Source organism: Drosophila suzukii, chromosome 3 (assembly GCF_043229965.1).
Source record: "Drosophila suzukii chromosome 3, CBGP_Dsuzu_IsoJpt1.0, whole genome shotgun sequence".
NCBI lineage: Eukaryota > Metazoa > Arthropoda > Insecta > Diptera > Drosophilidae > Drosophila > Drosophila suzukii.
This window is the reverse complement of record NC_092082.1, coordinates 51,225,798-51,252,399: the sequence shown is the minus strand read 5'-3', so window position 1 is coordinate 51,252,399 and position 26,602 is coordinate 51,225,798. Positions and strand designations below refer to the sequence as shown.

Below are 26,602 nucleotides of genomic sequence, written 5' to 3'. Positions count from 1 at the left end.
CAAGGATGGAGAGCGAGAGAGTTTGGAGACCAAGGATGGAGAGCGATTGAGTTTGGAGACCAAGGACGGAGAGCGAGAGAGTTTGGAGACCAAGCATGGATATCGAGAGAGAATGGAGACTTCGCGGGCAAGGCAAGAATGCCGTGTGCAAAAACAGGATAACGGAACTCCACCGGACTTTGGACTCTCCCGTGAACTTTGGACCGGGAGAGGAAGTGCCACATCTCGGCAGTGGAGCGGCACACAGGCGTGCCACAAGCATCAGGGGAAACAGCGGGACTGCAGCAGTGGGCGGAGTATCGATTGGAAGCGGTACGTGAAGGACAAGTGGGTCAACCAGGAGGCACGGACTTTGGACCCAGAGTGGAGAGATCCAGCGGGCCGTGCGCAAAAAGGAAATAACGGTTCCCGGAGGAAAGAAAACGCCCAATCAATATGCGTATTGCAATTGGTTGTAGACAAATCCAAATCTAGGAATGAACTAAAACCTTTTGCATCTGCTAAAAAATCGAAAATTCTCCTACAGCAGCCAGAGATGGAGTGAAGGCACAAATTAAAATCTCCTAACACTAAACAATTACTATTTAAAAACGTGTGCCGCTGAAATAAATCCTTAAATTCTGTTTCAAACTTTATCAACGGATAAGTCGGACTTTTATATTTTACAATAATCCCTAAAGAACGGTACTTAAAGGTGGCGAACTCGAACACTGGAGAGGCTAAATTTGTAGAATTAGAATGCCTCTTTTTGGCCGAGCTCCGCTAGGTACTGACTGGCAATCTAGTCGCACTGCTGGGGTAAAGCCAGGAATATCATATGCTTCATTTGAGTATGTGGAAGCCTCAACGAAGCACAAAAGTGAAGACTTAAGCATTAGCTGATCGGAACATACATCGCTAATGTGGCAGTGCAAGCTTTCCGTATTATGGAAAAGGACATGAAGGTTCGGACTATTGAGTAAGCAATCGAAATGGGTATTCAGTAATTTAGCGGAACGCAATTCTCGGAGCTCTTCTTCTGAAGCTGAGTCCTGAGCGGATCTTGGAGGGACGAAAGGTCCAATGATATAAAGACCTGCTGCACTTGTGGCTCTGCTACAGGCTACATACAGTGCAGCTCTCTGCATTCCTGAACTAGTGTGAACCACCACTTTGTTGTACGTAGCTCCTTGACTTTTGTGAAAAGTAATGGCTTCTGCAGGTACCACTGGAAACTGCTTTCGGTCAATGGTAGTGGCCTGGCTGGAATTAATCTGAAAGCTCTTGATAATCTTAACTACTGGGGTCCATGAAGGCTCTTGACGGTGACTGCACTTTAATCGTGCACTAACTCCTATGCTTTCATCTAAAAATTCTATCCAAAGAATATTCGGAGTGTTGGACGTACTGAAGCCTATCTCCCTAAGAACACCTGTGGCTCCATTAACGAGACCATCTGATGTATCTACATTGACCGTCATCATATATTTTCCAGTGGTTTTTAAAATCAGTGAGGTACACAAACCTTGTGTTTCCTATTTTTTTCAATACCCTAGCTTGTTCTAGACATCTGTTCCTCTGCTCTGAGCTAAGTTGTGCAGATTTAACTGAGTCTATATTTTCCGAGTTAAACTGATCAGAACTGATAGAAAGCCGGAGGACAATTGCACGGTTGGCAGCCCGATACTACTGGCCAGGCATGCATAGAGACGCCAGAGCCCACGTAAGAAAATGCGAGATTTAAATGTGGTTTAAGCCCAATCAGATGCAGGCGGGCGGGAAGATGTTGACCCAAGTGCCGGAGGAACCATGGGCCACGGTATGTGCAGACTTCGATGGACCCCTACCAAGATCTAAGCACGGGAACCAAATGCTGCTGGTCATGATAGACAGATTTTCGAAATGGACGGAACTGGTGCCCCTGCGCAGTGCGACAGCAGAGTCGCTCAAGAAGGGGTTTAGGGAACGCATAATCGCAAGGTACAGGGTCCCGGAAGTGGTCATAACGGACAACGGAGTGCAGTTTGCAAGCCGCATCTTTAAAGGTTTCCTGGCTGAGATGGGTATCAGGCAACAATTCACCGCACCATACACACCACAAGAGAATCCAACCGAACGAGCAAACAGAACGGTCAAGACCATGAGTACGCAATTCGCAGGGCAGGACCAGAGAAACTGGGACGAGAAGTGGGCGGAGATTATGCTAGCAGTGAACACGAGCACATCGGAATCCACCGGCCGTACACCGGAGTTTCTTACCCAAAGATGGGAACCACGTCTACCCAGCAGCCTATATGATAAGGAAACCCAGGCACTGGACGAGCTACGGAGACCCCTCAGGAAAATGCCAACAAACTAAGAGAGGTATTCGAGATCGTGCGGCGAAATATGGAAAAGCCGTCCCAGGACCAAGCCAGACACTACAATCTGAGAAGGAGGCAATGGTCACCAGCGGTGGGCGACATAGTGTGGGCCAAGGAACATCACCTGTCCAAAGCGGCCGAAGGATTCGCTGCAAAACTAGCCCCGAGGTACGATGGCCCCTACCAGGTTGTAGACTTCGTCTCTCCAGTGATCTGTAAAATTTGCCACACAGTCGAAGAAAGAAAGGACAGTTCACGTTGGCGAGCTCAACCAACAACAAAACGAGCAAACTGCAGAAACGTCAGATTGTCTAACGACAGGTACGAGGCGACAGGATTATGCGTCAGGCCGAAGCGAGAGTCATCCTTACGCCACACGGAAAGGACAATGAGGATAGAACAAGGACATGGATAAGGATCTCACGTTGATCCAGACTGCGAGGGCAAAGTATTATGCGTCAGACCGAAGCGAGAGTCATCCAAACGCCACGCAGAAAGATCAACCATAAATATAGGTCACAAGGACGGGGATAAGGGTGGATGGTGATCCCGACCGCAAGGCAACAGGATTTAGCGTCGGGCAGTTGCCAGAGTCATCCGCGATTACGCCAGGCGGAAGGGACACTTAGAAAACGGCACAAGGATACAGGCGTGTAGGGATCCAACCGCAAGGCAACAGGTTTCAGCGTCGGGCGCGAGCCAGAGTCAACCGATTACGCCACTTAGAAGAGAGTATGCGCAGAGGGAGACAAGCAACACAAGTCGCGCAGTCCAGACATACACCGCAGCATCCGGAGATTCTATACGGAATGCGCCAGACGAGCTCGTCTAGTTGTTACCCGAGGAAAAGGGGAGGACGGTGCAGAATCAGATCTACACCGTAGCCAGCTGGTCACAAAAGACAGAATCACGCACCACACCAACAGTTAACTAAAAAAACAAGAAAAAGAACGAGGCATGCATGGGCCGCACCAGCAACCTGAAATTCAAAGGGGGCTTAATGCAGGAAGCAGAAGCGGACATCATAATACTTACCTGCTGTCCTGGTTGCAAAGTGAACGCGAAGTCCTCTCCGCACCCGCTCTCGAAAGCTGCCAATATGGAGTCAGATGCTGCCAACGGAGGACGAGTGAAAGGCGAGAGAGGACGACAGGATGAGATGAAAAGAAGTGAAAGAAATGCAAAAGAAACTTACCTATGAAAGTTGCAAAATCACCACGAGCCAGGGAAGAGGGGCGCCTCGATAGGCGATCGATTGGCACTGGACGATAGTGCGATCTATGGGCACACGAAAATAGAAAAATCGGCCAAGGTGGAAATATCGCAACGAGCAGGTGGCAACGCCGCACCGTCGGTATCGATATGCGAATAAAAATCGATCACGCACGAATGGTGTGACCAGGCGGAGGAAACATGGAAAGGAGTGAGACGCAGCAATGAGCAGCGAACTAGGGATCAATAGCCCATGAGTATCGATGTCCCAGTGGAAAAACGGGAAATATCGGCGCGGGAGATTTGAAGTTGCTACGAGGAGGATGACCAGCGCTGTAGAAACTCAAGGGAGTTAAGAGCGTCGAGGGAGCAACCCTCGTTGGGAGCGCCGCGGGAATCACAAGGACTCGAAGGCTAGGACATGCAAGGAAACGCCGGAGAGTAGAAACAAGTTTTAAATGTTTCCCGAAGTAAGGGGGGAATGTGAGGAGTTGAATAACTCCCCACAAATAGAAGCAGCAGCAGATGGCCGGCCGCTTACCAGATACGCGGCGAATTCGCGTAGTAACGGCGCGGCGAGGAGAGAGTTTGGAGACTTGGATGGAGAACGAGAGAGTTTGGAGACCAAGGACGGAGAGCGAGAGAGTTTGGAGACCAAGCGTGGATATCGAGAGAGAATGGAGACTTCGCGGGCAAGGCAAGAATGCCGTGTGCAAAAACAGGATAACGGAACTCCACCGGACTTTGGACTCTCCCGTGAACTTTGGACCGGGAGAGGAAGTGCCACATCTCGGCAGTGGAGCGGCACACAGGCGTGCCACAAGCATCAGGGGAAACAGCGGGACTGCAGCAGTGGGCGGAGTATCGATTGGAAGCGGTACGTGAAGGACAAGTGGGTCAACCAGGAGGCACGGACCTTGGACCCGGAGTGGAGAGATCCAGCGGGCCGTGCGCAAAAGGGAAATAACGGTTCCCGGAGGCCCTATATAAGGCCGCAGAGCGCTGGCAGCTGGATCAGTCGATCACGAGGAGTCAAACCTTCAAGATCAGTTAAAGTACCAAGTGAACAGTCAGTCAAGCAAATAATCTACGAGGGAGCTACAACCAAGCGAGTCGTCGGAAGCAGCGCCGTGGGAAGCACACAAGGAGCAAGATCGCCACGTCGAGACGTTCGGGATTGGGACATCAGGAATCTCCGAATTGAGACACAGGTGGCTGAGTTCTGGAAGGCATCACGCGGCTAAGTCAAGGCGTTTGTTTTCCAACTTTGTCACGACCACAACCTGGCGAGTTGCCCGGCGGGTCTGTCAGAGACAAGCAAAAGAGTCCTCCGACGAAGAACCGTCAGCTTGGGGAGGAAAGGTGTCTGCGACCCAGCGTACTTTGCCCGACCAAGCAGGACCTGGCGTGACGGACGAGCGGTAGATCGATTTGTGGTTTCAAGAGGCGACCGCCTGGAGAGCCCTGCGATTTCCGGCGAAGTTCCCGAACAGCAATCGCCCAACTCCCCGAGTGCCAGAACGACAAGATACTGGCCAGAAGACAGCGCAGAGGACATCGACAGCGACACCAGCAGACATTTCCCGCAGCTACGTTATCATCGCCGCGCGGAGCTCATTGGGGAGCGCAGGAGCGTCGCAGACGTCACGCATTAGGGTGAAGCCGGGTGGAACGTTCGTCTGCGCTAGGCGTAAAGCGAAGTGAACCGCTAGACAGCTTCCTGGCGGCAGCCTTGACTGTCAGCTCGCACTGAGCAAGAACCTAGCGGGACCGTCCGGGACAGAGCAAGGGACAGGTATTGCCTCGAAAGGCGTCGGCCTGGAGAGCAAGGCTTGTTCACCCTAGTCTGAGAACGGTGACGCTTCCCTAAGCCCACAAGGCTGAACTCTCGGCGGGTCTAAGGCGCAACAAGCGACCCCGAGGCAGCGCGTCAGCAAGCAAGCAGAGGCGGTCACTACGAGCGTCCCGAGACCCAGAATCCAGAGGAGGACGAGTCAACGCGTCGAGGAGCCAGAAAGAGGAGCGCCAGCAGCCGGCGGAACCAGAGCCAGGAGATACCGAAGCCAGCCCAGCCACACACCCGCTGTACTTATACCACGAGAATAAATCCCACTGTTACCATTTGAACCCTTTGTTTTCTCACTGATCTACGGGCAATCACGTCATATAAATTTGGTGGGACGAACGCACAATCTTCTGAGCTAGCCGCACGAATCTCGTAGCGAGCAGACACACAAAATCAGTTCGTTACAATGTGTGTGGATGTAAAAAATTGCAAACTAATATCCGCGGCAAATAGAATTCTTTCAAACAAAGCTATTCATCCAAATATTTTGAAATACAGAATGTGCCTTAAAATTGTGTATGTTTAGCAAGCATACATAAATATAAATGTTTTTTGTCTATTTTATGTGTTGCTTTCTCATTCTTGGCGCTGGCTGAAGCAAAAAAAGAGCCGAGAAATGAGAGCAAGGGAGAGAGAACAAAGTGCGCGGCTAACTTATCTTATCTGAGTAACGGGTATCTGATAGTCGAGGTACTCGACTATAGCGTTCTTCCTTGTTTAATTTTAACTTCATCCCTCATTTGCTCCGTTTGCAATAGAAAGTCTATATCATCTGGGATAGCTCCGATAAATTTCCAAATTCCACAAGCCTTGACATTTCTAAAGCTTTAAACTGTGCTACTTCTGATGACTCTGACAATTCTACTGATTCTGATTTTTCTGACAACTCTGACGATTCTACTAATTCCGACTTTTCTGACGATTCTAATAATTCTACTTATTCTGACTTTTCTGACGATTCTACTAGTTCTGACTTTTCTTACAACTCTGACGATTCTATTAATTCTGACGACTCTGACGATTCTATTAGTTCTGACTTTTCTGACGACTCTGGCGATTCTACTAAATCCGACTTTTCTGACGATTCTACTAATTCTGACTTTTCTGACGATTATAATAATTCTGACTTTTCTGACGATTCTATCAATTCTGACGACTCTGACGGTTCTACTAATTCTGAGTTTTTTGATGACTCTGACGATTCTACTAATTGTGACTTTTGTGACGATTCTATTAATTCTGACTTTTCTAATAATTCTGACGACTCTGGAACTACACACGGTTCTTCCATTACCCTTTCTACCTTATTGCTTAACTATTCCGTTTGCCTACTTAAAGCATCAACATGCGGCATACTTTCACCAGGACGGTACTCAACTTTATAATTGTAGTTTTCTTATTCCAACGACCAACGAGCAATACGGGGATTGATAGACTTTTTGCTTAATGTTTGTGCTAAAGAATGACAATCCGTCACAATTTTAAAGGGCATGTGTTCTAAATATACTCTAAAACGACAAAGAGCATAAATAATCGCAAGTGTCTCGAGCTCCAAACTGTGGTACCTTGATTCGGCTGCCGAAGCCTTTAATGAATAATAAAAGACTGGATGCATTTTGCCAATGTTCTGTCTCTGCAATAAAACTGCTCCAAAACCTCGAGAACTGGCGCCAGTATGTAATTCCGTTTCACGATTAAGGTTAAATATTGAAAGTATTGGCGGAGTTGATAAACGATTTCTTAAGTCCTTAAAAACTTTCATTTGTTTTTCATCCATCGGAACGGTTCTCCTTTCTTTAATAGTTCAACTAATGGTCGGGCTATACTTGCATGAGACGGAACAAATCTACGAAAATATGAGAACATACCAATTACGTCAGCAACAGCTTGTTGATCCTCCACACTCGCCACTGTCTGCTGCAGTCTTCTAGTCACACGGATCGGGCAGCTACGGAATTGATGATCCACGTCTCCACAAGTAAAGCAGCTATTCGGTGGACGTATGGGCTTGTTGCAATCCTTTATCATATGTCTCGGCTGACGATAATTGTAGCATTTTATATCATGAACGCTCGAAGTACCAGAAACAGCGTAAGAATTTGGCAGTGATAAATGGATTTGATCATACTCTATCAAACGGCGACGCAATTAATCAAGACTCTCGCAAAAATAAAGTGACGCAGTAATACCACTCGTGTCGTTTAATCCGCGAACAATGTGCTTAATTAAATCACGATCTTCCAACTCAGCTTGGCGTGCAATACTGCACATGGATATAAAGTATTGAAATGCAGTTTCATCACTTTTTTTCTTACGGCGTCTGAGCTGCTCAAATATCTCCACTTTTGTGTTTTTACGTCCAAAAACATCCTTCATCTGAGTTCGCAAATCATTCCAATCAGCAGCACCTTGATAAGCGAAGTAACTTTTTGCTGGTCCAATAAGAAGACGCCTCGCATACAACCAATAGCGATTGAGTGCTACTCCCAACACTGCACATGCAGTTTCAAACTCTTCAATTTATAATTTGACAGGAATGCCATCCTCTCCCGAAAAGGGATCCACTACCGCCATTATATGTGCGATATCAACCCGGGAAAAATTTGCGGCCATTTTTGTACCCATTTGGTTCCGTTCCATGTCGCGAAGCGTTGTTTGAAGTCCCGCTACTCCTTGACAAACATCAGCCAGATCCTCTCGAAACGTGCGCTCATCCAGTCCAATCTGAGACACGTGCTGCACAAGAGGTTCTGCATGGGATATCTTGTCTTGTATGTCGGTGTCGCCTCCCGCAGCTTGATCTTGAGACACGATTTTGCTTGTCTGGTGCCGCGAAATAGCTGTCATAACTCTTCCTTTGATTGCTTCAATATATCCGAATACAACATGGGTACTATATGTGAAAGCTATGGGCAATCACCCCACACCTGAATTGTAAGTGATGCTTTTTAATTTAATGATTTTATATCTATTTCTTTTTTGTATGTTCCACGTGTTCTCTCTTCTTCTTCAATTACAAGTGGCCACTTGTATACAGTCTACAAGACTTCTTCTCAACAATCGAGTTCACCATGTAATCGATATCTGTTATCTTATCGATTCTTAATATAAAGTTACATTATAGAAAGTACACACTAAAATACAATGCAAAATATAACATTATCTTCACACTTAATACAATTTAGTATATATTCACATATGTTTACATTCTGTTCTTCAGTCTCGGTTTGTTTTGGCCGATAAAAGGTTTTCGTAACGGCACGAACAGAATTCGGCTTAATGCGATTTGAAAAGGATGTAAAATGCTAAAACTCATTCATTTTGTTTATTTATAGTTAATTGTTGGCGAAAGAGCAATCGCAAACAGTTTTATATACGTGGGTCAACATTTAAGCTTTTTTTTGCTAAGAAAGAAGAGTCTTACCAAAGTATAATCTTTTAAGTCCCTCGTTTTCGAAACTAGAAAAACGTATGGACAATACGTATATTAAACTCATAACTCGAATGTGAAGATAGACACGGTACAATGACGTGCGGGCAAATAATAAAAACAGCCCGTAATTAATATTATTAATAAACTACACATCAACATTAATTAAATATAAAATTAACAGCGAAAACCAAACTTATGCAATTAATCTTTTTTTGTTTTAAATCATAAATCAGTTCCCAATTCAGACAAAGAAATATGAATAGCTAGGAAAACTGACATCAGAACAACATTCATTAAAAGATGCTCACTTATGTTACAAATAGTTGGTCATTGGTTTTTGTTTGGTATGTTTTGGTATATTCAGTATCTTTTTGCCTCATGAATATTGGCACGGCTTTGAAAATGATTATTTTCTTACTTCATTTGAAAGCAGTCCAACCCGAAACAGTTCATCTGAAAATGAAAAACACAGAAGCTTTAGAAAAAACCACTTTTATATACTTTGTGCTTTAATAAATATAAGTGTCGTGATTTTTCATGCCAAATTTGAGCTAATCAAACACGCAGCGGTATAGTGCCCATATATAGAATGGGGTAATGGAGTTAACCCAGTGTAAACACTTTTTGAATAGTACCAAGTATTGTAATCGCCGGAAAAAATATCTTTGCTGCTTGTATATCTCTATCCCCCCATCAGATGAGCAACGGCTACCCTTCTTGCTTGTTTCGTTTGGAATTGAAAAATAAAATGAAAAGTTCAGGAGGAAAATAAACGGAAACCGAAGGGGGTGGATGAGCTAGTTCAGTATTCCTAAAAATAAATCGGGTTACAACGAAAACCTAAATACAACTTCATCGCTAGCATTTAAACTTCTTATATTTAGCTTTTTGCAAGAATGAGAGCTTAATTGAATGAAAAGGAATAGGAATTACTATGGTCCAATCAGTGACGCCACAAGAATTTGCACAATTTGGAACCGCTTACGTTACGAATTTACTACATCGTCTTCACATACGATTCTTTTACTGTAAAAGCCTAGTACTGACATCGACGAAAACCGCGAGCTAACCATAGGAGTAAACGAGAGGCAAACAGGCGGCTAACACTTTTCGTCGGGTCTGTTTTTCAACTCGGTACTCAGATGAGCTTAGGAAATACCAGAAACAATACCTGATTTAGCGTGTGAGTTTCGATGAACGATGTTAGCCGCGGCCCAATGAATAAGAAATTTAATCTTTAGCGGTGTCCAGAAATTGACAGGATGGTGGGCGACTACCTGCAGCCTCAGTGGAACAACCCTGTTAGCAATCCGTCTCGCACTCACTCAAGGCACATGTTGGCATACGCTGAAAAAACGGTGCAGCATCCGTGACAAGAGACGGTAGCCTAAAACTTCTAATTAAAATAAATAAAAACATATTTTGAACATTCCATTTATTTTTATTTCTTTATGGATCCAGATTCGACTTTTTAAAATCCTTTAATATTTCGTTTGTCAATAGAAACAAACCAAGCTGCCGGACAGTAAGACCATGCTACCCTCATTGCGGGTAAGCTTCGAAATTTTCGGTCACACTACAAAGAATAAGATTTTTCGAGCAGTGAAACTCTTTGCCGATCTGAGTACAAGGCTATACTTTTTAAGGCAACTGTTTTAGAAAGGGATCGTGAATAAGAGTTATTTGCGATTTTTATTTAACAATACCCTTTGCACACGGCCGCTTAAAATCGCATTGAATCGTTTTTTTTTTGTTCACATAGAGAATCGCTGAAGCAAATAGCTGATCGGCATAAGCAAACCGTATCCGAAGGAAGTGGATGTGAAAACTTAGGTGCTCGGAAAAAAATTCGAAACAACGCAAAACTGAATACAATTTGAACGAAAACATATGGAACGTTTTCAGTGCCAAATGATTATTTCAATGCTTTTAGAAAATTGATCAAGGATAAGATTTCCATTCAGGGAAGGCTTGTGAAATGAATAGGGACTATTGTGGGCCACAGTGACGCCACGAGAATTTTCCAAGTTAGAACCGCCTGGAACCCTTTAAGTATTTATAGCACCTTCCTCGCACACTGTTCTTTGACTACTAATATCTCTATGCTATAAGTTCCATACCATACCACGCTTTTAGGTAGAATTCATGGTCAACTTTTGTGTGTAGCCGAAATCCTGAAACGGTATTTATGCACACACGAATAAGCCCTTTTCATGAAAGCGTGAAATGCCATCGCATAAACGAGGTATATATCCATTTTAAGCAATCAATTTGGGAGGTATATGCGCCATGAATTGGCTGTTTCGTTAGGTAAATAATGATCGTTTTGGTGCCACAGGTTCCAGGTCCTGCCAAAAAGGACATAAACATTTCCTTAATAAGCAGCAACATTTTTTTTCAAGATGAGATAATTGCTGGGTTCGGATTCGTTGTAAGGCTCCTGGGGCCAGCACCAACAACATATTTCTTAAAGCGGAGCCATTGCAGTTCAAATGCATTTTGTTAAAAAAAATCCGAAGCGTCAAGTACAAAAATCACCTAAACGACCTATCGATTTTTTACAGCCTCTTTCCTACTTGTGTATTTCTTAAAGCCTAGTACTCAGATCGGCTAAGAGTTTCACTAGTCGAAAAATCTTATTCTTTGTAGTGTGACCGAAGTTTTCAAATTTCACCTGCGATGGTCTTACTGTCAAGCAGCTGGCCTTGTTTCCAAACGGAAAACAACTCAATTGGAGCAATTAAAAAAGAGGAGTCTGCTGGTGCACAAGGAAATAAAAATAAAAATAAAGGAATTGTTCAACGAATGTTTTTATTTATGTAAATTAAAAGTTTAAGGCTTCCTTCTCGTCCCACGGATGCTTCGCTATCTTTCCCGCGCCATCTGTAGTCCAGCTCCGAGTCCGAAAAGGCTGGCCAATAATGGCTGGTGATGGGTCCTCCAGCTGTCCCATATTTTCTCCTCCCTACAGTAGCCGACGCGTCCTCCATCTCCGCTTTAGCTGCCAAGTAGCTGGTGGAGGTGGAGTCCTCATTGGAGAGCTCGTCGGAGATCGAGCGATATCCCATGTTTCCTCCCACTGAGATTCGCGGATTTTGCGGATTTGTCCCGTTGTGGTTTTGCTTCCTGTCGGTCAAGTCCCACATTAATGGGCAACAGCTGGGATAATGCGTCCTTTTTCATCTGCACTGACCTCCTTTAGCGGTTTTTTGTGTTTTTCTTGAATTTTTAATTTTTAAATTCCCCACCGCTTCTGCACGAACACTGCCAAAGATTAAATTTCTTATTCTTTGGGCCGCGCCAAACGGCGTTCATCGAAAATTCACTCGCGAAATCTGGTATTTTTTCTGGTGTTTCCTTAGCTCATCTGAGTACCGCGCTGAAAAACAGACCCGACGATAAGCTTTAACCACCTGTTTGCCTCTAGCTCACTCCTATAGTAAGCTCGCAGTTTTCGTCGATGTGAGTACTAGGCTATAATTACAAACAAGCTTTTGCAGCATTTCAATTTTTTAATTTTTTAGATATGTAATGAAATACCTTAAAATTATAAAAATATTAATGCTTCCATAACAATCCTTTTTGGTTCATGCTGTTCCATTTCCTCGTCATCTTTACTTATTTTATGCATTGCAGCCGGCTATCTTTCATGTTTGTTGTATTTTCAGACGATTTTAATTCTTTTGCGCACTTAACACCGTTATTGTTAAGTTTTTAGAAGTACCTCCAGCAAAAGTTAGTTTTTGTCGTTATTCTGGAATTTGTCATATATGTATATCCATTTGAAACTTATATATATACATACTTTAGGATTCCTATTTTTTGCACATATTTGAAACCAACGGCGACTCAAGAACTCAATATTGTGAAATTAGAGACCTATGTTTCGTCAAACATCGATGTTAACATCGATATCAAGAAAAACATCGAAAAACCTCGAGGTATCGATGCTTTCAGCATCACTACTATACATCACTACTATACAAATTGTATCGAGCTCTCTTAACTGTTCGATTCTTTATAGTTATATTTAAATGATCTTGCAACAAGATTTATGTGTATAAGTTTATTTACAGATTACTTGAATCTGAAGGCTTTAATGTTTTGTATTTGTAAACGATAATCGTTGGTGCCAATCATTATAAAACAACTCATATTTTCGAAAATAATACGTATTATACGCAGGTGCAGTTTTTCCTTTCAACAGTATTATATACATAACAATTTGGTGCCACTTAAACGTATGTATGTGACCTCTCAAACATTTGAGTAAATGGGATTACTTGAATTCAGTTGATACATGTGTACATATATGCATACATACGTATGTATTTACATGGTCGGTATCAACCCGGGCACCACTTCGCACATTGGCCTTTTTACACATATGTACATATCTTAACACGAATCTATTTCATTCCTGCATTATTCATCATCGTACGTTGTTCTAAATTGTAGTTGCCACAAAAATTATTCCATTCAAAACTTGGTCCAGGCTTATATAAAACCTCCCATATACACTTGCCAGAAAAAGTACGCGTACAAACATGTTCCGCAACTTTCAAGTTAAAAAGTAAGTAAAGTAAATTTTTGATTTTTTTGGTTACAATTAGTGCATTTGTTAAGTTTTATTTTGATGTAACGCATTAACTTCTAGAACTTAAACATAAAAAAATGTACAAAGTGGCATAATATTCCATCAAAAATAGTATGCGTACAAATGTATATATCATAAAAAAAACGACTTATTACTGGAAAAATATGTATAATTTAGTACATAAACGGATACCCTTTACGTTTTATAAATTCAGTCAACCCATTTTGCATCGATTCGACTTATTTCACGTTTATTTGATTCCATTCCTCCACTATGACTTTTCAGCATATCCTTCGATGTAATGGTGCGAAGGCGGATCCCGCGCTCCAGGACTTCCCACAAATTTTGCTGGATCCTGTTGGATCGAAAAATGGTTTCCGAGATTTCTATCTCCAAGAAGACTATAACAGCCGTGCTGCAAGAGAGAAACCACGCATTTCGCAAGTCAACGAAATCAAGCGGATGCAATTTGCTAAAAAAAAATCCTAAAATTAGCAAAAGGAGCTCTGGAAAACGTGATATTTAGTTAGGATAAACGGCACGTGTGCCCAAAAATTGTATAGACCGCGAAATAAAAAACCTTGCCCCAACTTTTAAAAACGGTGGTGGTGGCTAAATGGTTTGGGGATGTATGACGGCCAGTGGATTAAAAATCTTGTTCTCTTAAATCCGCAATGTATCACAATAAGTATAATGACGTCCTAATTGAAAATGTGGATCAAGGCGCTAGAAAACTGAAACTTGATAGTAATTTTTGGATCCAACAAGACAACGATCCTAAGCATTGTGCCCACAAAACAAAGCTTGGGTTGTTTATTTCATGTAAAACCAGCTAAATTTGCCAGCGGAATTTCAGATTTCAATGCTATCAAGCATTTTTGGGATGTCCTGATGCGCAGCCTACACACCATTTCATTGAAGGATATGCGTTGTTGTTGGGCATGGAACTAAATAACGGTGAAGGATGGAGGGAAATTAGCCCAATCGATGCAAAATGGGTTGACTGCATTTATAAAAACGTAAAGGGTATTCGAATATGTACAAGATTCGACGTACTTTCCCCAAAACACGCCATTTTCTTATTATATATGCAATGGTACGCATATCTTTCTGATGAAAAATTAGGACATTATGTACATTTTTTAAAAATTATGTTTCGTTAAATTAAAGAATAATAAATGAAGGGAGTGTAGGGTATAGTGGCGAATGATTAGTTTCTTAAATGTAACGTATCCAAAAATTAATCTTTTTCAAAAGTTTAAAAGCAGAAAGTTACTGACATCTATTGAGCATATTCCATTGGATTCCATCGGAGTTAAATACTACAGCTCTTGGCGTAAACCAATAGTTTTTCCACTTGTTAAAATTGCAGGGTAAGGTGACAAACTGATAAACACACACTGAAACTCTATGCAGATGTGAACATTTTCTACTTTTCCTTCGAAAAATTTTGAAAATGTTCAATAATGGAATAAAAATTGAATTAAACTGTACACCTAAAAAATGTGAACTTCAGATCTGGTTTTAAATTGAACAGATCATATAAATAGCACAAAAAGTACGCTGTATCTATTCGTGAGTATTGCACAGTCAAAATGTTATTTAATGGACAAATTTGTTTCCAATTGTGTTCGAATAACATTTGTTGTAGTAAAACACCATTTTATAGCAGTTGGTGCCATGGCTCTAAAGAAAGTCCAGTTTCTATGCTCATATTTATAAAATTACCTGTGCATCGTCACCTTATTCTAAACTCCCATACTAACTGTAAAAAAAAAAAAAAAATGTTAAGATTTTTAACACTATTATGATTTTAACGTTGCGGAACATGTTTGTACGAATACTTTATATGGAAAGCGTATGTATGTCAAACACTTGCAGTGGTTCACAGCTTTAAAGATGTGGATTTCAAATGAGCGATCAAGATTATATTGTCTAGAATACCACTTGCATAAGTATGACTTACTTTCAAAACCGTAGGGACTGCATTGAACGGTAAAAACGGCAAGTACTGCGTTTACTTGTCTTGAAGAAAATGCATAGGAAATCAAAAACAAATGTTCTTTTAGTTATATTTTCAACATTTTTATATCCCTGCAGAGGGTATATTGATTTCCCCCCATAAGGGTATATATATTCTTGATCAGCTTGACTAGACGAGTCGATCTAGCCATGTCCGTCTGTCCGTCCGCTTTTACGCAAACTAGTCTCTCAGTTTTAAAGCTATCGGGCTGAAACTTTCCCAAAAGTCTTATATCTTTTGCAGGTAGTATATAAGACGGATCCAGCCGGATCGGTAAACTATATCTTAGCTCCCATAGGAATATTTGGAAAAAAAAATTTAAAAAAATTATATCTTTGGTGTTTTTTAACGTATAACCTCGGAAATAAAATTTTTAAATTAACTTCGAATTCAATTTTATCAAAATCGAAAGACTATATCATGTAGCTACCATAGGAACGATCGGAAAATTGGTGGGAAAATAATATGAAACAAATTATAGTTTCGGTGTTTTTATCTTTTTTTGTTTGTTTAGATGTAATAAATATAACTGCAAGGGTATACCAGCTTCGGCTTGCCGAAGTTAACTTCCTTTCTTGTTTTTGATTTAAGCACTTAATTATTGATTTATCTCTTAAAACAAATTTAGAAAAACTTGTGTTTTTATCAGTTTTTTTCTTCAAAAGCTAACCGATTTGGTTTATTTTTTAATAAATCCGCTTTGTCTCTAATCTTAAATGGTAGAATGCTAAGCTGGTATCACACAATCGTATCTTAAATTAAACCAAAAATCTTTATATTTCAATACAAAACAAGGAAAAAAGCTATAATCGAGTACCTCAACTAGCAGATACCCGTTACTCAGCTAAAGGGACAAAAGGGAAATGGAGATATGCAAGCAACAAAGCGAGATTGAAATGCGCCACCTACCCGCGATTTCAATATATGGTTATGAGGCGCTATACAGATTTAAGCGTTATGGGCGTTAGGGTTTTTTGGGTCAATTGATAGGTATTGACGAGACTGATACATTTCAGTTAAAGTTTTTTCTAGCATGAAAATTTTGGGCGCCACAGGCTTAGACGGTTTGTGGGTGTTAGACCGTGGCAAACTTTTTTTGGATCAATCGATAGGTATTGACGGGACTAGTATATTTCATTTAAAATTTTTTATCTAGCATAAAAATTGTGGGTGCCACAGGTTTGGGCGGCTTGTAGGCGTTAGAGAGGGCGTGGCATATTCGCGTAACAAACATACGCTGCGTACAAGGCTACCCCAGTCGGACCTTCAGGCATGTGGTGCTTGATTCCACAATAATTTTCATAAAAATATTCAGGGGTTTGCACAATGTGAACTTTTTCAGGCTTTTCAGGGGAATTTTTTCGACAGTTAAAATTTTTTATCTAGCATGAAAATTGTGGGCGTCACAAGTTTGAGCGGTTTGTGGGCGTGGCATTTTTTGGGTCAATCGATAGGTATTGATGAGAACAATACATTTCAGTTAACATTTTTATTCTAGCATTAAAACTGTAGGAGCCACAGTTTTGGGCGGGAATCTGCACGCCAAATCTTAATAGCCTAGCTCTAATAGAGATCTCAGCGTTCATCCGGACGGACAGACAGACATGGCTAGATCGACTTGGCTAGTGATCCTGATCAAGAATATATATACTTTATGGGGTCGGAAACGCTTCCTTCTGCCTGTTACATACTTTCCGACGAATCTAGTATACCCTTTTACTCTACGAGTAACGGGTATAAAAATGGGTAACGTACAATGACCTTTAAAAGCATATAAATATATATTTTTTAATGCAAAAAGTAAGTAAAAAAAAACGTTTGTAAAAATTTCGATATCTAAAATTTATATCGAATCGAAATTTAAAATAAAAAGGTGGTTTATTGTGTACTGTGTTAAAATAATGGTAAGTATATTGAAAAATGGGTAGAGATTTAGTTGTAGGTTTAAAAAAAGTAATTTAAAACAAATTTAAGTTTATAAAAATCAAAAAGGAAACTCTAAATTGCAACTCAGTAATGCAACAATGATATCGAATGCATTTGTCATTCGTCTCCACCCCTTGAATTTGGCGAGTTGAGTAGAAGTGTACGGTGACGGAAATAAAAAAAACTAAGTTTTTAACTGTTTTTAATGCGATTTATAACAAAACTATTGTTTACTATAGTTTTTCTAACATAGTGGCAGTAAAACTAGATTTAAACGTATAATTGTGTTACCGGTGGAGCCTTCCACAGTAGAGCGTGTGGCCGTTGTTTTTGTTTATGTATGTATGTACTTATATGTGAATTTGTTTAGTTCACAAACATATTATATTTACAGAAGCCACCATGTCTGACGCCACTAGTTTCGGAGACTTTACCAAAAATGTCCGTGAGGCGCTTCAAAAGACAAAGAATAGAAATTACAAGGAAGCCGCCAGGACTAAGAAAAATTAAATCTAGGATACTCTCATTTAGCTTTAATGGCTATGTAACATTAATAAAACCAATATATAAATGTACATTAAAAAACTAGCTAAATAAAGCATATTTTGTAATTACAAAAAAAATTTAAGCTATATTAGCTAATTTCAAAGAATTTTCCATAACCAATTGCATAGGAATTTCCTATATTAAATTCCGTAGGAATTTGCTATATCCAATTCGGCTGCAGGTTTCACATGGAATGGACTTTGTCCATAATGGGGATGTGAAACCTTCAGCCGATTTCCATAGGAATAATGTACATTATTATTCCAAAGGAATAATTTCCGATTTCGATTGGAATAATGTACATTATTATTCCATAGGAATAATTTCCGATTTCCATAGGAATAATTTCCGAATTCCATAGGAATAATTTCCGATTTCCATAGGAATAATGTACATTAAATCGGCTGCAGGTTTCACATTCACATCCCCATTATGGACAAAGTCCATTCCGACTTGGTCGGAATCTGAATCTGAAATCCCAATTTTCTGTCTTTGACAGATTCCGAGATATCCGCATTCGTTCGGCTTGTGGGCGTGGCACCCTGCTCAAACAAATTTGCGCTGCTCAAGAAGCTCAGGAATCTGCCTGCCAAATCCCAATAGCCTAGATCTTATAGTTTCCGAGATCTCAGCGTTCATCCGGACGGACGGACAGACGGACATCGCTACGTCGACTCGTCTATTGATCCTGATCAAGAATATATATACTTTATGGGGTTGGACACGCTTCCTTTTGCCTGTTACATACTTTCCGACGAATCTAGAATACCCTTTTACTCTATTACTACTATAAATACCCTTATCTCTGGAACATAATTCATTTGAACGAGCAAACCGATTTGTACGGAGTAAAGAGCCTTTCTAAAAGAAAAAATTATTAAATGTTTAAATACGTTATTAAATGAATTAAATTATTATCAAATTATGACCTCAATTTTTTCGAAAACTTTTTAAGATGATCCTTTTATTTTACACTGGTCCAAAAATAGTAAATGTCACTAGTACACCAGTTCCATTTATTTTTCCCAGCTAGTTAGATCATAATAGCCTCTGAACACAGCCTGTTCATATAGAGATTCGCTGAATCGAACAGCCGATTGGCATAAGCAAATCGTATGCGAAGGAAGGGGACGTGCAAATTCAATTGCTTCGAAAAAAAATGCAAAGCAACGCAAAATTAAATATAATTTTAACGCTAGCATGTGGAATGTTTTCAGCGCCAAATGATTATTTCATTGCTAGTAGAAAATTTATCAAGGATGAGATTTCCATTCAGGAAAGTCTAGTGAAATGAATAGGGACTATTGTGGACCACAATGACGCCACTAGAATTTTCACAAGTTAAAACCGTTTATACCTTTTATGTGTTTATCTTGCCAGAAAGGATCTAAGCTGGAGGTCATTTCCTTAAAAAAAGCAAAGCAATATTTATTTTCAAGATGACATCAATTGCCGGGCTCCGAGCTCTTGGGAGGCTCCTTGGGCCTGCATTAACAACATCATCTAAAATCTTAAAAAAACGTATTGAATAAAAGACTAATGTTGAAGCGATTTATATATCCTCACGAAATCGCTTTAAACCGAAGTTAAGTCACACAGTGGCCAATAGATTCCAAGAAAAATACAAATTATTTTTATTTCTCCATCAGAGAAATGTAAAAAATGTCGACAAAATCCAAGGACACGAAATAAATCTGTATTGTCAAAAAATCATATAATATGGGCTTGGATCAGGGGAACAAGTGACAGGTTCGTACCGACACTTATGTGTTCGGGATTCAAAGTTCTGGTTCATCCCTTTACATTTTATTTTGATTTTCTTTTCTAATAAGTAAATGTGACATATCTGTATTGCCTTTGTTGGCATCAGACCGCCATCACCTAGTCAGGCGCTCAACCCCACCTGCAGTGCCCATGTGAGCTCTTACCTCTTTGCCTCTCTCTTCGCTTTCTATCTCGATAAATCTGTCGCGTTATCTATTCAGCCAAACTGCTTGTGAGCATATTCATATAAGTACATCTCGAAGCCAAGTTTGCGGCTGCGACAGTGTAGCTCCGAACTTTCTTACTTTACTTTTTATGTATGTCCTAAGGGTGGCAAATTCGTTGTTTCCCCATAAACAACCTTATTAAGGAAATATCAAATGTTTCTAAAAAAAATTTTGAATTACTCTGCCCTAGCGGGTATCCGAACTAGAACTGTGAAAATATGGATACTATTACGATACTAACGCTCTATACAAAATGCCATACTAGGGATGTTCTCACAATAATGGGCAAATTGAATAAGGCTTGGATTAGACGTCCTTTTTCATCTGCAGGCGTTTTGGGTTTTGCCTTCCATTTTAAATTTTTCGTTTTTCTTTACGCGGCGGCTAATGGCTCTCACCGAACAAAAAACTTACCCTAAAACAATTTTTCTTCCTTTTTTTTGTGACCTAGTGTCCAACTCTACCATGATCTACCATCCATCCCTCTTGTATAATATTAAAAATATTTTTTGTTAACTAGTGTAATCATTTTAATTAAAATAAAAGTCGGCTCGTACTTGTACTTTCTCTTTTAATCAATTTTATTTTTATATTATGACAAGGTGATTTTCCTTCAGTTAATTCTAAAAATCTAAACCAAAGTTCTGATATTAGATTTTGTGACGATCTACTAAATAAATACACTTTCTAAGCTTTTCCCATTTGACACGCTTTATCAAAATCGTACAGCTAAACACAGTCAAATTGAATTGCAGCGTGCCGAATGTAAAAATTTAGAAAGTGTATTTATTTATTAGATCGTATAATACATTTTCGTCACAAAAGTTGATATCAGATCTTTTGTTTGTTGAAGGTGCGATCGTCACTAAATTTTGTCTAAATAACAAAACTATTGTGGGAGGTTCAATATCACAGCAAAGTATGTAACAGGCAGATGGAAGCGTTTCCGACCCCATAAAGTATATATATTCTGATCAGGATCATGCCATGTCCGTCTGTCTGTCTGTCCGGATGAGCGCTGAAATCTCGGAAACTATAAGAGCTAGGCTATTGAGATTTGGCGTGCAGATTCCTGAGCTTCTTACGCAGCGCAAGTTTGTTTCAGCAGAGTGCCACGCCCACTCGAACGCCCACAAACCGCCCAAAACTGTGGCTCCTACAGTTTTGATGCTAGAATAAAAATTTTAACAGAAATCTATTGTTCTCATCAATACCTACGAAGATTGCCACGCCCACTTTAACGCCCACAAATCGCGAAAACCTGTGACGCCCACAATTTTCATCCTAGATAAAAAATTTAACTGAAATGTATTGGTCTCGTCAATACCTATCGATTGAACAAAAAAAAAATTGACACGCCCACTCTAACGTCCATAACGCTTAAATCTGTCTACCGCCCGTAAGTGGCGCATTTTAATCTCGTTTGCTGCTTGCATATCTCCATTTCTTTTTGGTCCCTGACTTAGCTGAGTAACGGGTATCTGATAGTCGAGGTAGTCGAGTACCTTCTAGCGTTCTTCCTTGTTTTTTCTATAAGTTTTATCAGCGGGGCTTGCACTTAACCTTCAGCTGACGTTGTCGGTTGACTTGATGCATGCACCTCGTCGGCCTGGTCGTTGGGCAGGACAGCTGGCTTGAGTCGATCGATGCTGACTCTTACTCGCTTATTTTTCACCTCAACGTCAAAGAATTTGTCCTCTCGATGCAGGACGAGATATTGCCCGTCGTATGGCGATTTTAACGGGGCGCGTGCGCTGTCGTCTCTGATGAAGACATGTGAGCACGTCTGCAGGTGTTTGTGAACAAATGAGGTCCTTGTTGTAGCGTGATTTGAGGTTTGAGATGGCTAAATCTGCGTCATTAAGTTCAGCAGACTCTTGACAAAGTCGGAATTGCAATCTTCGATGCGGCTGGACTCAAAGAGATCACCAGGGAGGCGTATGGTGGTGCTATTGATTGATATCAGTTTTGAATATTGTTCGCAGTCCAAGCAGGACGTTCCAATGATGGCATTCGACTGGGGATGAGCAGTGGTCCTGCTCAATTTTGCTCTTTGAACAGGCCAGACTCGAACTGACGTCCTTGGTCGGTCGTGTGCCTTACAGGCACACCATAATGTGCGATCCACTCGTGCAGGAGTGCGCGTGCCACCTCTTCAGCCGTGATTTCAATGGAACTACTGCTGGCCATCTGCTGAACTGGTCGATGACCGTCAGGCAATAGCGATAGCCATTTGAAGGGGGTAGCGGGCCAATCAGGCCTATGTTGATGTGCTGGAACCGGGCATCGGGCACATCAAAGCTGTTGAAGGCTGCTCTGTTGTTGCGATATATTTTGCATGTCCTTGTTGATACTGGGCCACACAAAGCGTTCTGTGACAAGCTTGACGGTGACTTGCCAGAATGGTCCAAACCATGCAGCACGTCGAATATCGTTCTTCTCGTCGGCGATGGAATGTATGGACGAATACACGCTGATGCCGGAGTTTGGCAGTTGGAGTTTACGCAATTGCAAGGATGATTTACCAGTCTTAATTTCTCTCAACAGTTGGTTCAGCTCGCCGTCCGCTTCTTGTAGGCGCGCACACTCGTACATGTCGCAACAGTGTTAGCGGCACAAGTGATATGATGTTTTTTCGGGATCCTGCCGAAACGCATACACTAGCGGCTTGTGATCGGTGTAGATAGTGCAGTCGCGTCACTCGATCATGAAACCTATCAAACTTGACGGCCTGATAAATGACTAACAGTTCCCGGTCGTACGTACTGTATCGCTTTTGTTTGTCCGTCATGCGCTTGGAGTAGAAGCTTAGCGGCTGCAGTTGTCCGCCGTTGAGAGCGAGTGGCGCATTGCGGCAAACGTGTTGCGCTGGCCAAATCGGACTTGCAGCACTCAAGTGCCTTGGTGACATCTTCGGTCCACCCCACTGATCATTTTTCTTCTTGCCAGGAATGAGCGCTTTGAGAATATCTTGAGTGACGGCAGAAAACGTTGGTAATAGTCAAGCATGGCAATGAATCGCCTCAATTCGCATGTTCTGGTAGGCTTCGAAACTCGTTGATCGCACTCACTCGTTCGACTGTTTGGGAAATGCCGTGTGCTGTGATAGAATGTCCCAAAAATGTTTCGAACATGCGTAAGTTGGCTTGCCGCAGAAGATCAAAAACAATCTTGAGGTGCTGGCGGTCCTGATCTTCACTTGCCGAAGCCACACAAATGTCGTCGATATTTACTGCAACAAAATTGAGATCGCCGAGGATGTTGTGTGTGCCTCTGAAACGTATGCGATGCATTCCGGAGACGAAATGTCATCACATTAAACTCGAAGAGCCCGAACGGTGTGATGATAGGCGCTGACCAGATCGATGGTGAAGAATACGGTCTTGCCGGCGAAGACCTGGTTGATGTCGTGGATGTGTTGGTCGGGAGCAGTGATCGCGTTCAAGTCACCAAATGGCCGCCTTTCGCCATTTTTCTTCTTCACTATATTGTATGGCGATGCCCAGCTGCTGCTGCTCGGTTGGCATATTCCCGCTTCGAGCATCCAAATTCATCTTTGGCGGTCGCTAGAGCCTCTGTGTTTAGGAGACGAACCTTTGCAAATACTGGTAGGCCCTCCGTCGTTATGTAGTGTTGCACTCGGGTACTTTGCACGAGCTCCTCATCGAAAACGGGAAGCAGAGTCAGGTCTTTAAATTGTGAGATGATGTCATGGTACTCACATTCGGTGGCCACGGTCGAGATGGGTGAGTACCTCACAGACTGTAGACAGTGCGGTGACTCCATCGATAATTTTGCCTCGCTTCAAGTCGATGACGCGTTGCTGGAGTGCTGTCGGTGCAAAATTTTGAGGTTGGATTACGCCATGCGGTTGCAGTGGTAGTTGGGACGCCGACTGCTGTCGGGCTTGGCGAGGCGAATGCTGCGACAGTTGAACGGGCGCCTGCTGTGGTGACCCTGCTAGTATATGCTGGGGTGACTCCTGCTTCAAACAGGCGTCCTCATCATCGCTGTGATTAACCTTGTTTATAGGTTATGTACGTCCAATGTGCTCACTCATCAACCTGAGTCAATGAGTTCACAAGATCACTGTGATCTCGACACGATTTTCGCTCTAATATCACGTGGGGGTCGTCAATGTGGGAGGTTCAATATCACAGCGATCTTTTATTTGTTCGCTATCAGCGGGGCTTGCTCTTAACCTTCTGGTGTCAAGTCTACGGGGAGAGAGAGATCTACGTTAACGAACACAAGGTAGAAGCGTTTTCCCCAAGTCCCCCGTGCCATTCACCGCGAAGCTTGGGTAGCCTCAGCTTTTTGACATTCACCCATAGACGCTGGCACGGGGTTGGTACTTATTAGGTGGTCCCCACAACTTAATTATTTTCAAAAGATTTTTCTTGAGTTACTCTTCCTTACTATTTTTTAAGTCAATTTTAATTTGCTCGACAGTATCGTGATATTTGAAAAAACATCGATAGTGCCGCGAAAAGGCTCTCCACCAATAGTACCATCGATGTTTTCACCAACCATGGTCCTCTCGCATCAGAAGTACTGGTAAGGCACCAATTGGGATTGATTCGATTTTTAAAAACTTTCATTTACATAGTGGTCTTAGTATATAAATAATTCCAGTAATTAATAGTATAAAGATATTTTGGTACATTTTTTATGTGTACCTATATTTTTAAAATAAAACTAATTTTTAATTAAAAATGTCAGATTTATTTTGCGTCGAAGATTATAATGTCGATAGTTAATAGAGATCTGTTGGGAAGCTGAGAAATATGTTTTTAGCTTCCTATTAACGTTCCCCTTCTATAGGGCTTAATATGTAGTCCCTTGCGCTGGGCTTGAGAGATAATCCTTATCGCACAGACACACTTTCCTACATGTCTTTTTTTTTGCAAAGTATTGTATTGTAAAAGGTTTTTGCAATGGATGCACTATTACTAGCTAGTTTACCAATAACGGTAAGTGCGGTCAAGATAGGCACGATTGATAAAAAAAACCCCCCAATTTAATTACGTTTAAGTACACGATGTATGTAAAGTAGGATCTAATTCTGTGTTAGAAAATTTAATATTAATTGTTTTAGAGGGAGAGAGTCAGATATTAAGATAATAGGAAAAAGTCTATTGTAGTCAGAACATGAACTCTGAAAGGTTCATGCAAGTCATAGTTAGATCTACAATAATTTAAAATTGAAAGAATGTAATTTTTTGTTAATTATACCCGTTACTCGTAGAGTAAAAGGGTATACTAGATTCGTCGGAAAGTATGTAACAGGCAGAAGGAAGCGTTTCCGACCCCATAAAGTATATATATTCTTGATCAGGATCACTAGCCGAGTCGATCTAGCCATGTCCGTCTGTCCGTCTGTCTGTCCGGATGAACGCTGAGATCTCGGAAACTATGAGAGCTAGGCTGTTGAGATTTGGCGTACAGATTCCTGAGCTTCTTACGCAGCGCAAGTTTGTTTCAGTAGACTGCCACGCCCACTATAACGCCCACAAACCGCCCAAAACTGTAACTCCTACAGCTTTGATGCTAGATAGAAAATTTTAACTGAAATGTATTGTTCTTATCAATACCTATCGATTGACCCAAAAAAAAGTTTGCCACGCCCACTTAAACGCCCACAAACCGCGAAAACCTGTGACGCCCACAATTTGCATGCTAGATACAAAATTTTAACTGAAATGTATTGGTGTCGTCAATACCTATCGATTGATCCAAAAATAAATTTGCCACGCCCACTCTAACGCCCATAACGCTTAAATCTGTCTACCGCCGGTAGGTGGCGCATTTTAATCTCGCTTTGCTGCTTGCATATCTCCATTTCCCTTTGAGTAACGGGTATCTGATAGTCGAGGTACTCGACTATAGCGTTCTTCCTTGTTATACCCGTTACTCGTAGAGTAAAAGGGTATACTAGATTCGTCGGAAAGTATGTAACAGGCAGAAGGAAGCGTTTCCGACCCCATAAAGTATATATATTCTTGATCAGGATCACTAGCCGAGTCGATCTAGCCATGTCCGTCTGTCTGTCTGTCCGTCTGTCCGGATGAACGCTGAGATCTCGGAAACTATGAGAGCTAGGCTATTGAGATTTGGCGTGCAGATTCCTGAGCTTCTTACGCAGCGCAAGTTTATTTCAGTAGACTGCCACGCCCACTCTAACGCCCACAAACCACCCAAAATGGTGGCTCCTACAGTTTTGATGCTAGATAGAAAATTTTAACTGGAATTTTGCTACGCCCACTCTAACGCCCACAAACCTCCCAAGAAAATAGCTATGACGTCAGAGCCAGACAATGCGAAATGTTTTTACGCGTGTATGTGTGTGTATGTAAATAGTTGCCGGCCGAACTTAGCGGCAAAGAAAAAAACATTGCCGGCGCTCAGAGAGAGCAAAGTGCGCGGCTAACTTATTCTATTGAATAATGAATTCACGCCTACCCTAACGCCCACAACGCTTAAATCTGTCTTCCGCCGGTAGGTGGCGCATTTAAATCTCGCTTTGCTGCTTGCATATCTCCATTTCCCTTTGGTCCCTTAAGCTGAGTAACGGGTATCTGATAGTCGAGGTACTCGACTATAGCGTTCTCCCTTGTTTTAACTGAAAAGTTTAGCTGGCTAACCAAGTTGGGGGTATCAATTTCACCTCGAATAAAGTTTTAGAT

General features: G+C 41.6%; 1 protein-coding gene and 1 long non-coding RNA gene across 15 annotated transcripts in view; both read left to right on the top strand.

Annotated features, from left to right (window-relative positions):
• Positions 1 to 4,309: 4,309 nt before the first annotated feature.
• On the top strand, positions 4,310 to 5,681 carry LOC139353161 (uncharacterized). Its single transcript, XR_011604313.1, has 2 exons — positions 4,310 to 4,783; positions 5,350 to 5,681. It is a non-coding gene; the product is annotated as an uncharacterized lncRNA (long non-coding RNA).
• Positions 5,682 to 12,786: 7,105 nt separating this feature from the next.
• Myo81F (Myosin 81F) overlaps positions 12,787 to 26,602 on the top strand; it is a 2,624,640-nt gene continuing 2,610,824 nt past the window's right edge. For 4 of the 14 annotated variants that reach the window (XM_070995769.1, XM_070995767.1, XM_070995766.1 and 1 more), the window contains exon 1: positions 12,856 to 13,074. The gene's annotated coding sequence lies outside the window, so the exon portion shown is untranslated. Of the gene's footprint in view, positions 13,079 to 26,602 lie in introns of all 14 variants that reach the window. The other 10 variants (XM_070995759.1, XM_070995762.1, XM_070995764.1 and 7 more) reach the window with 6 other exon arrangements.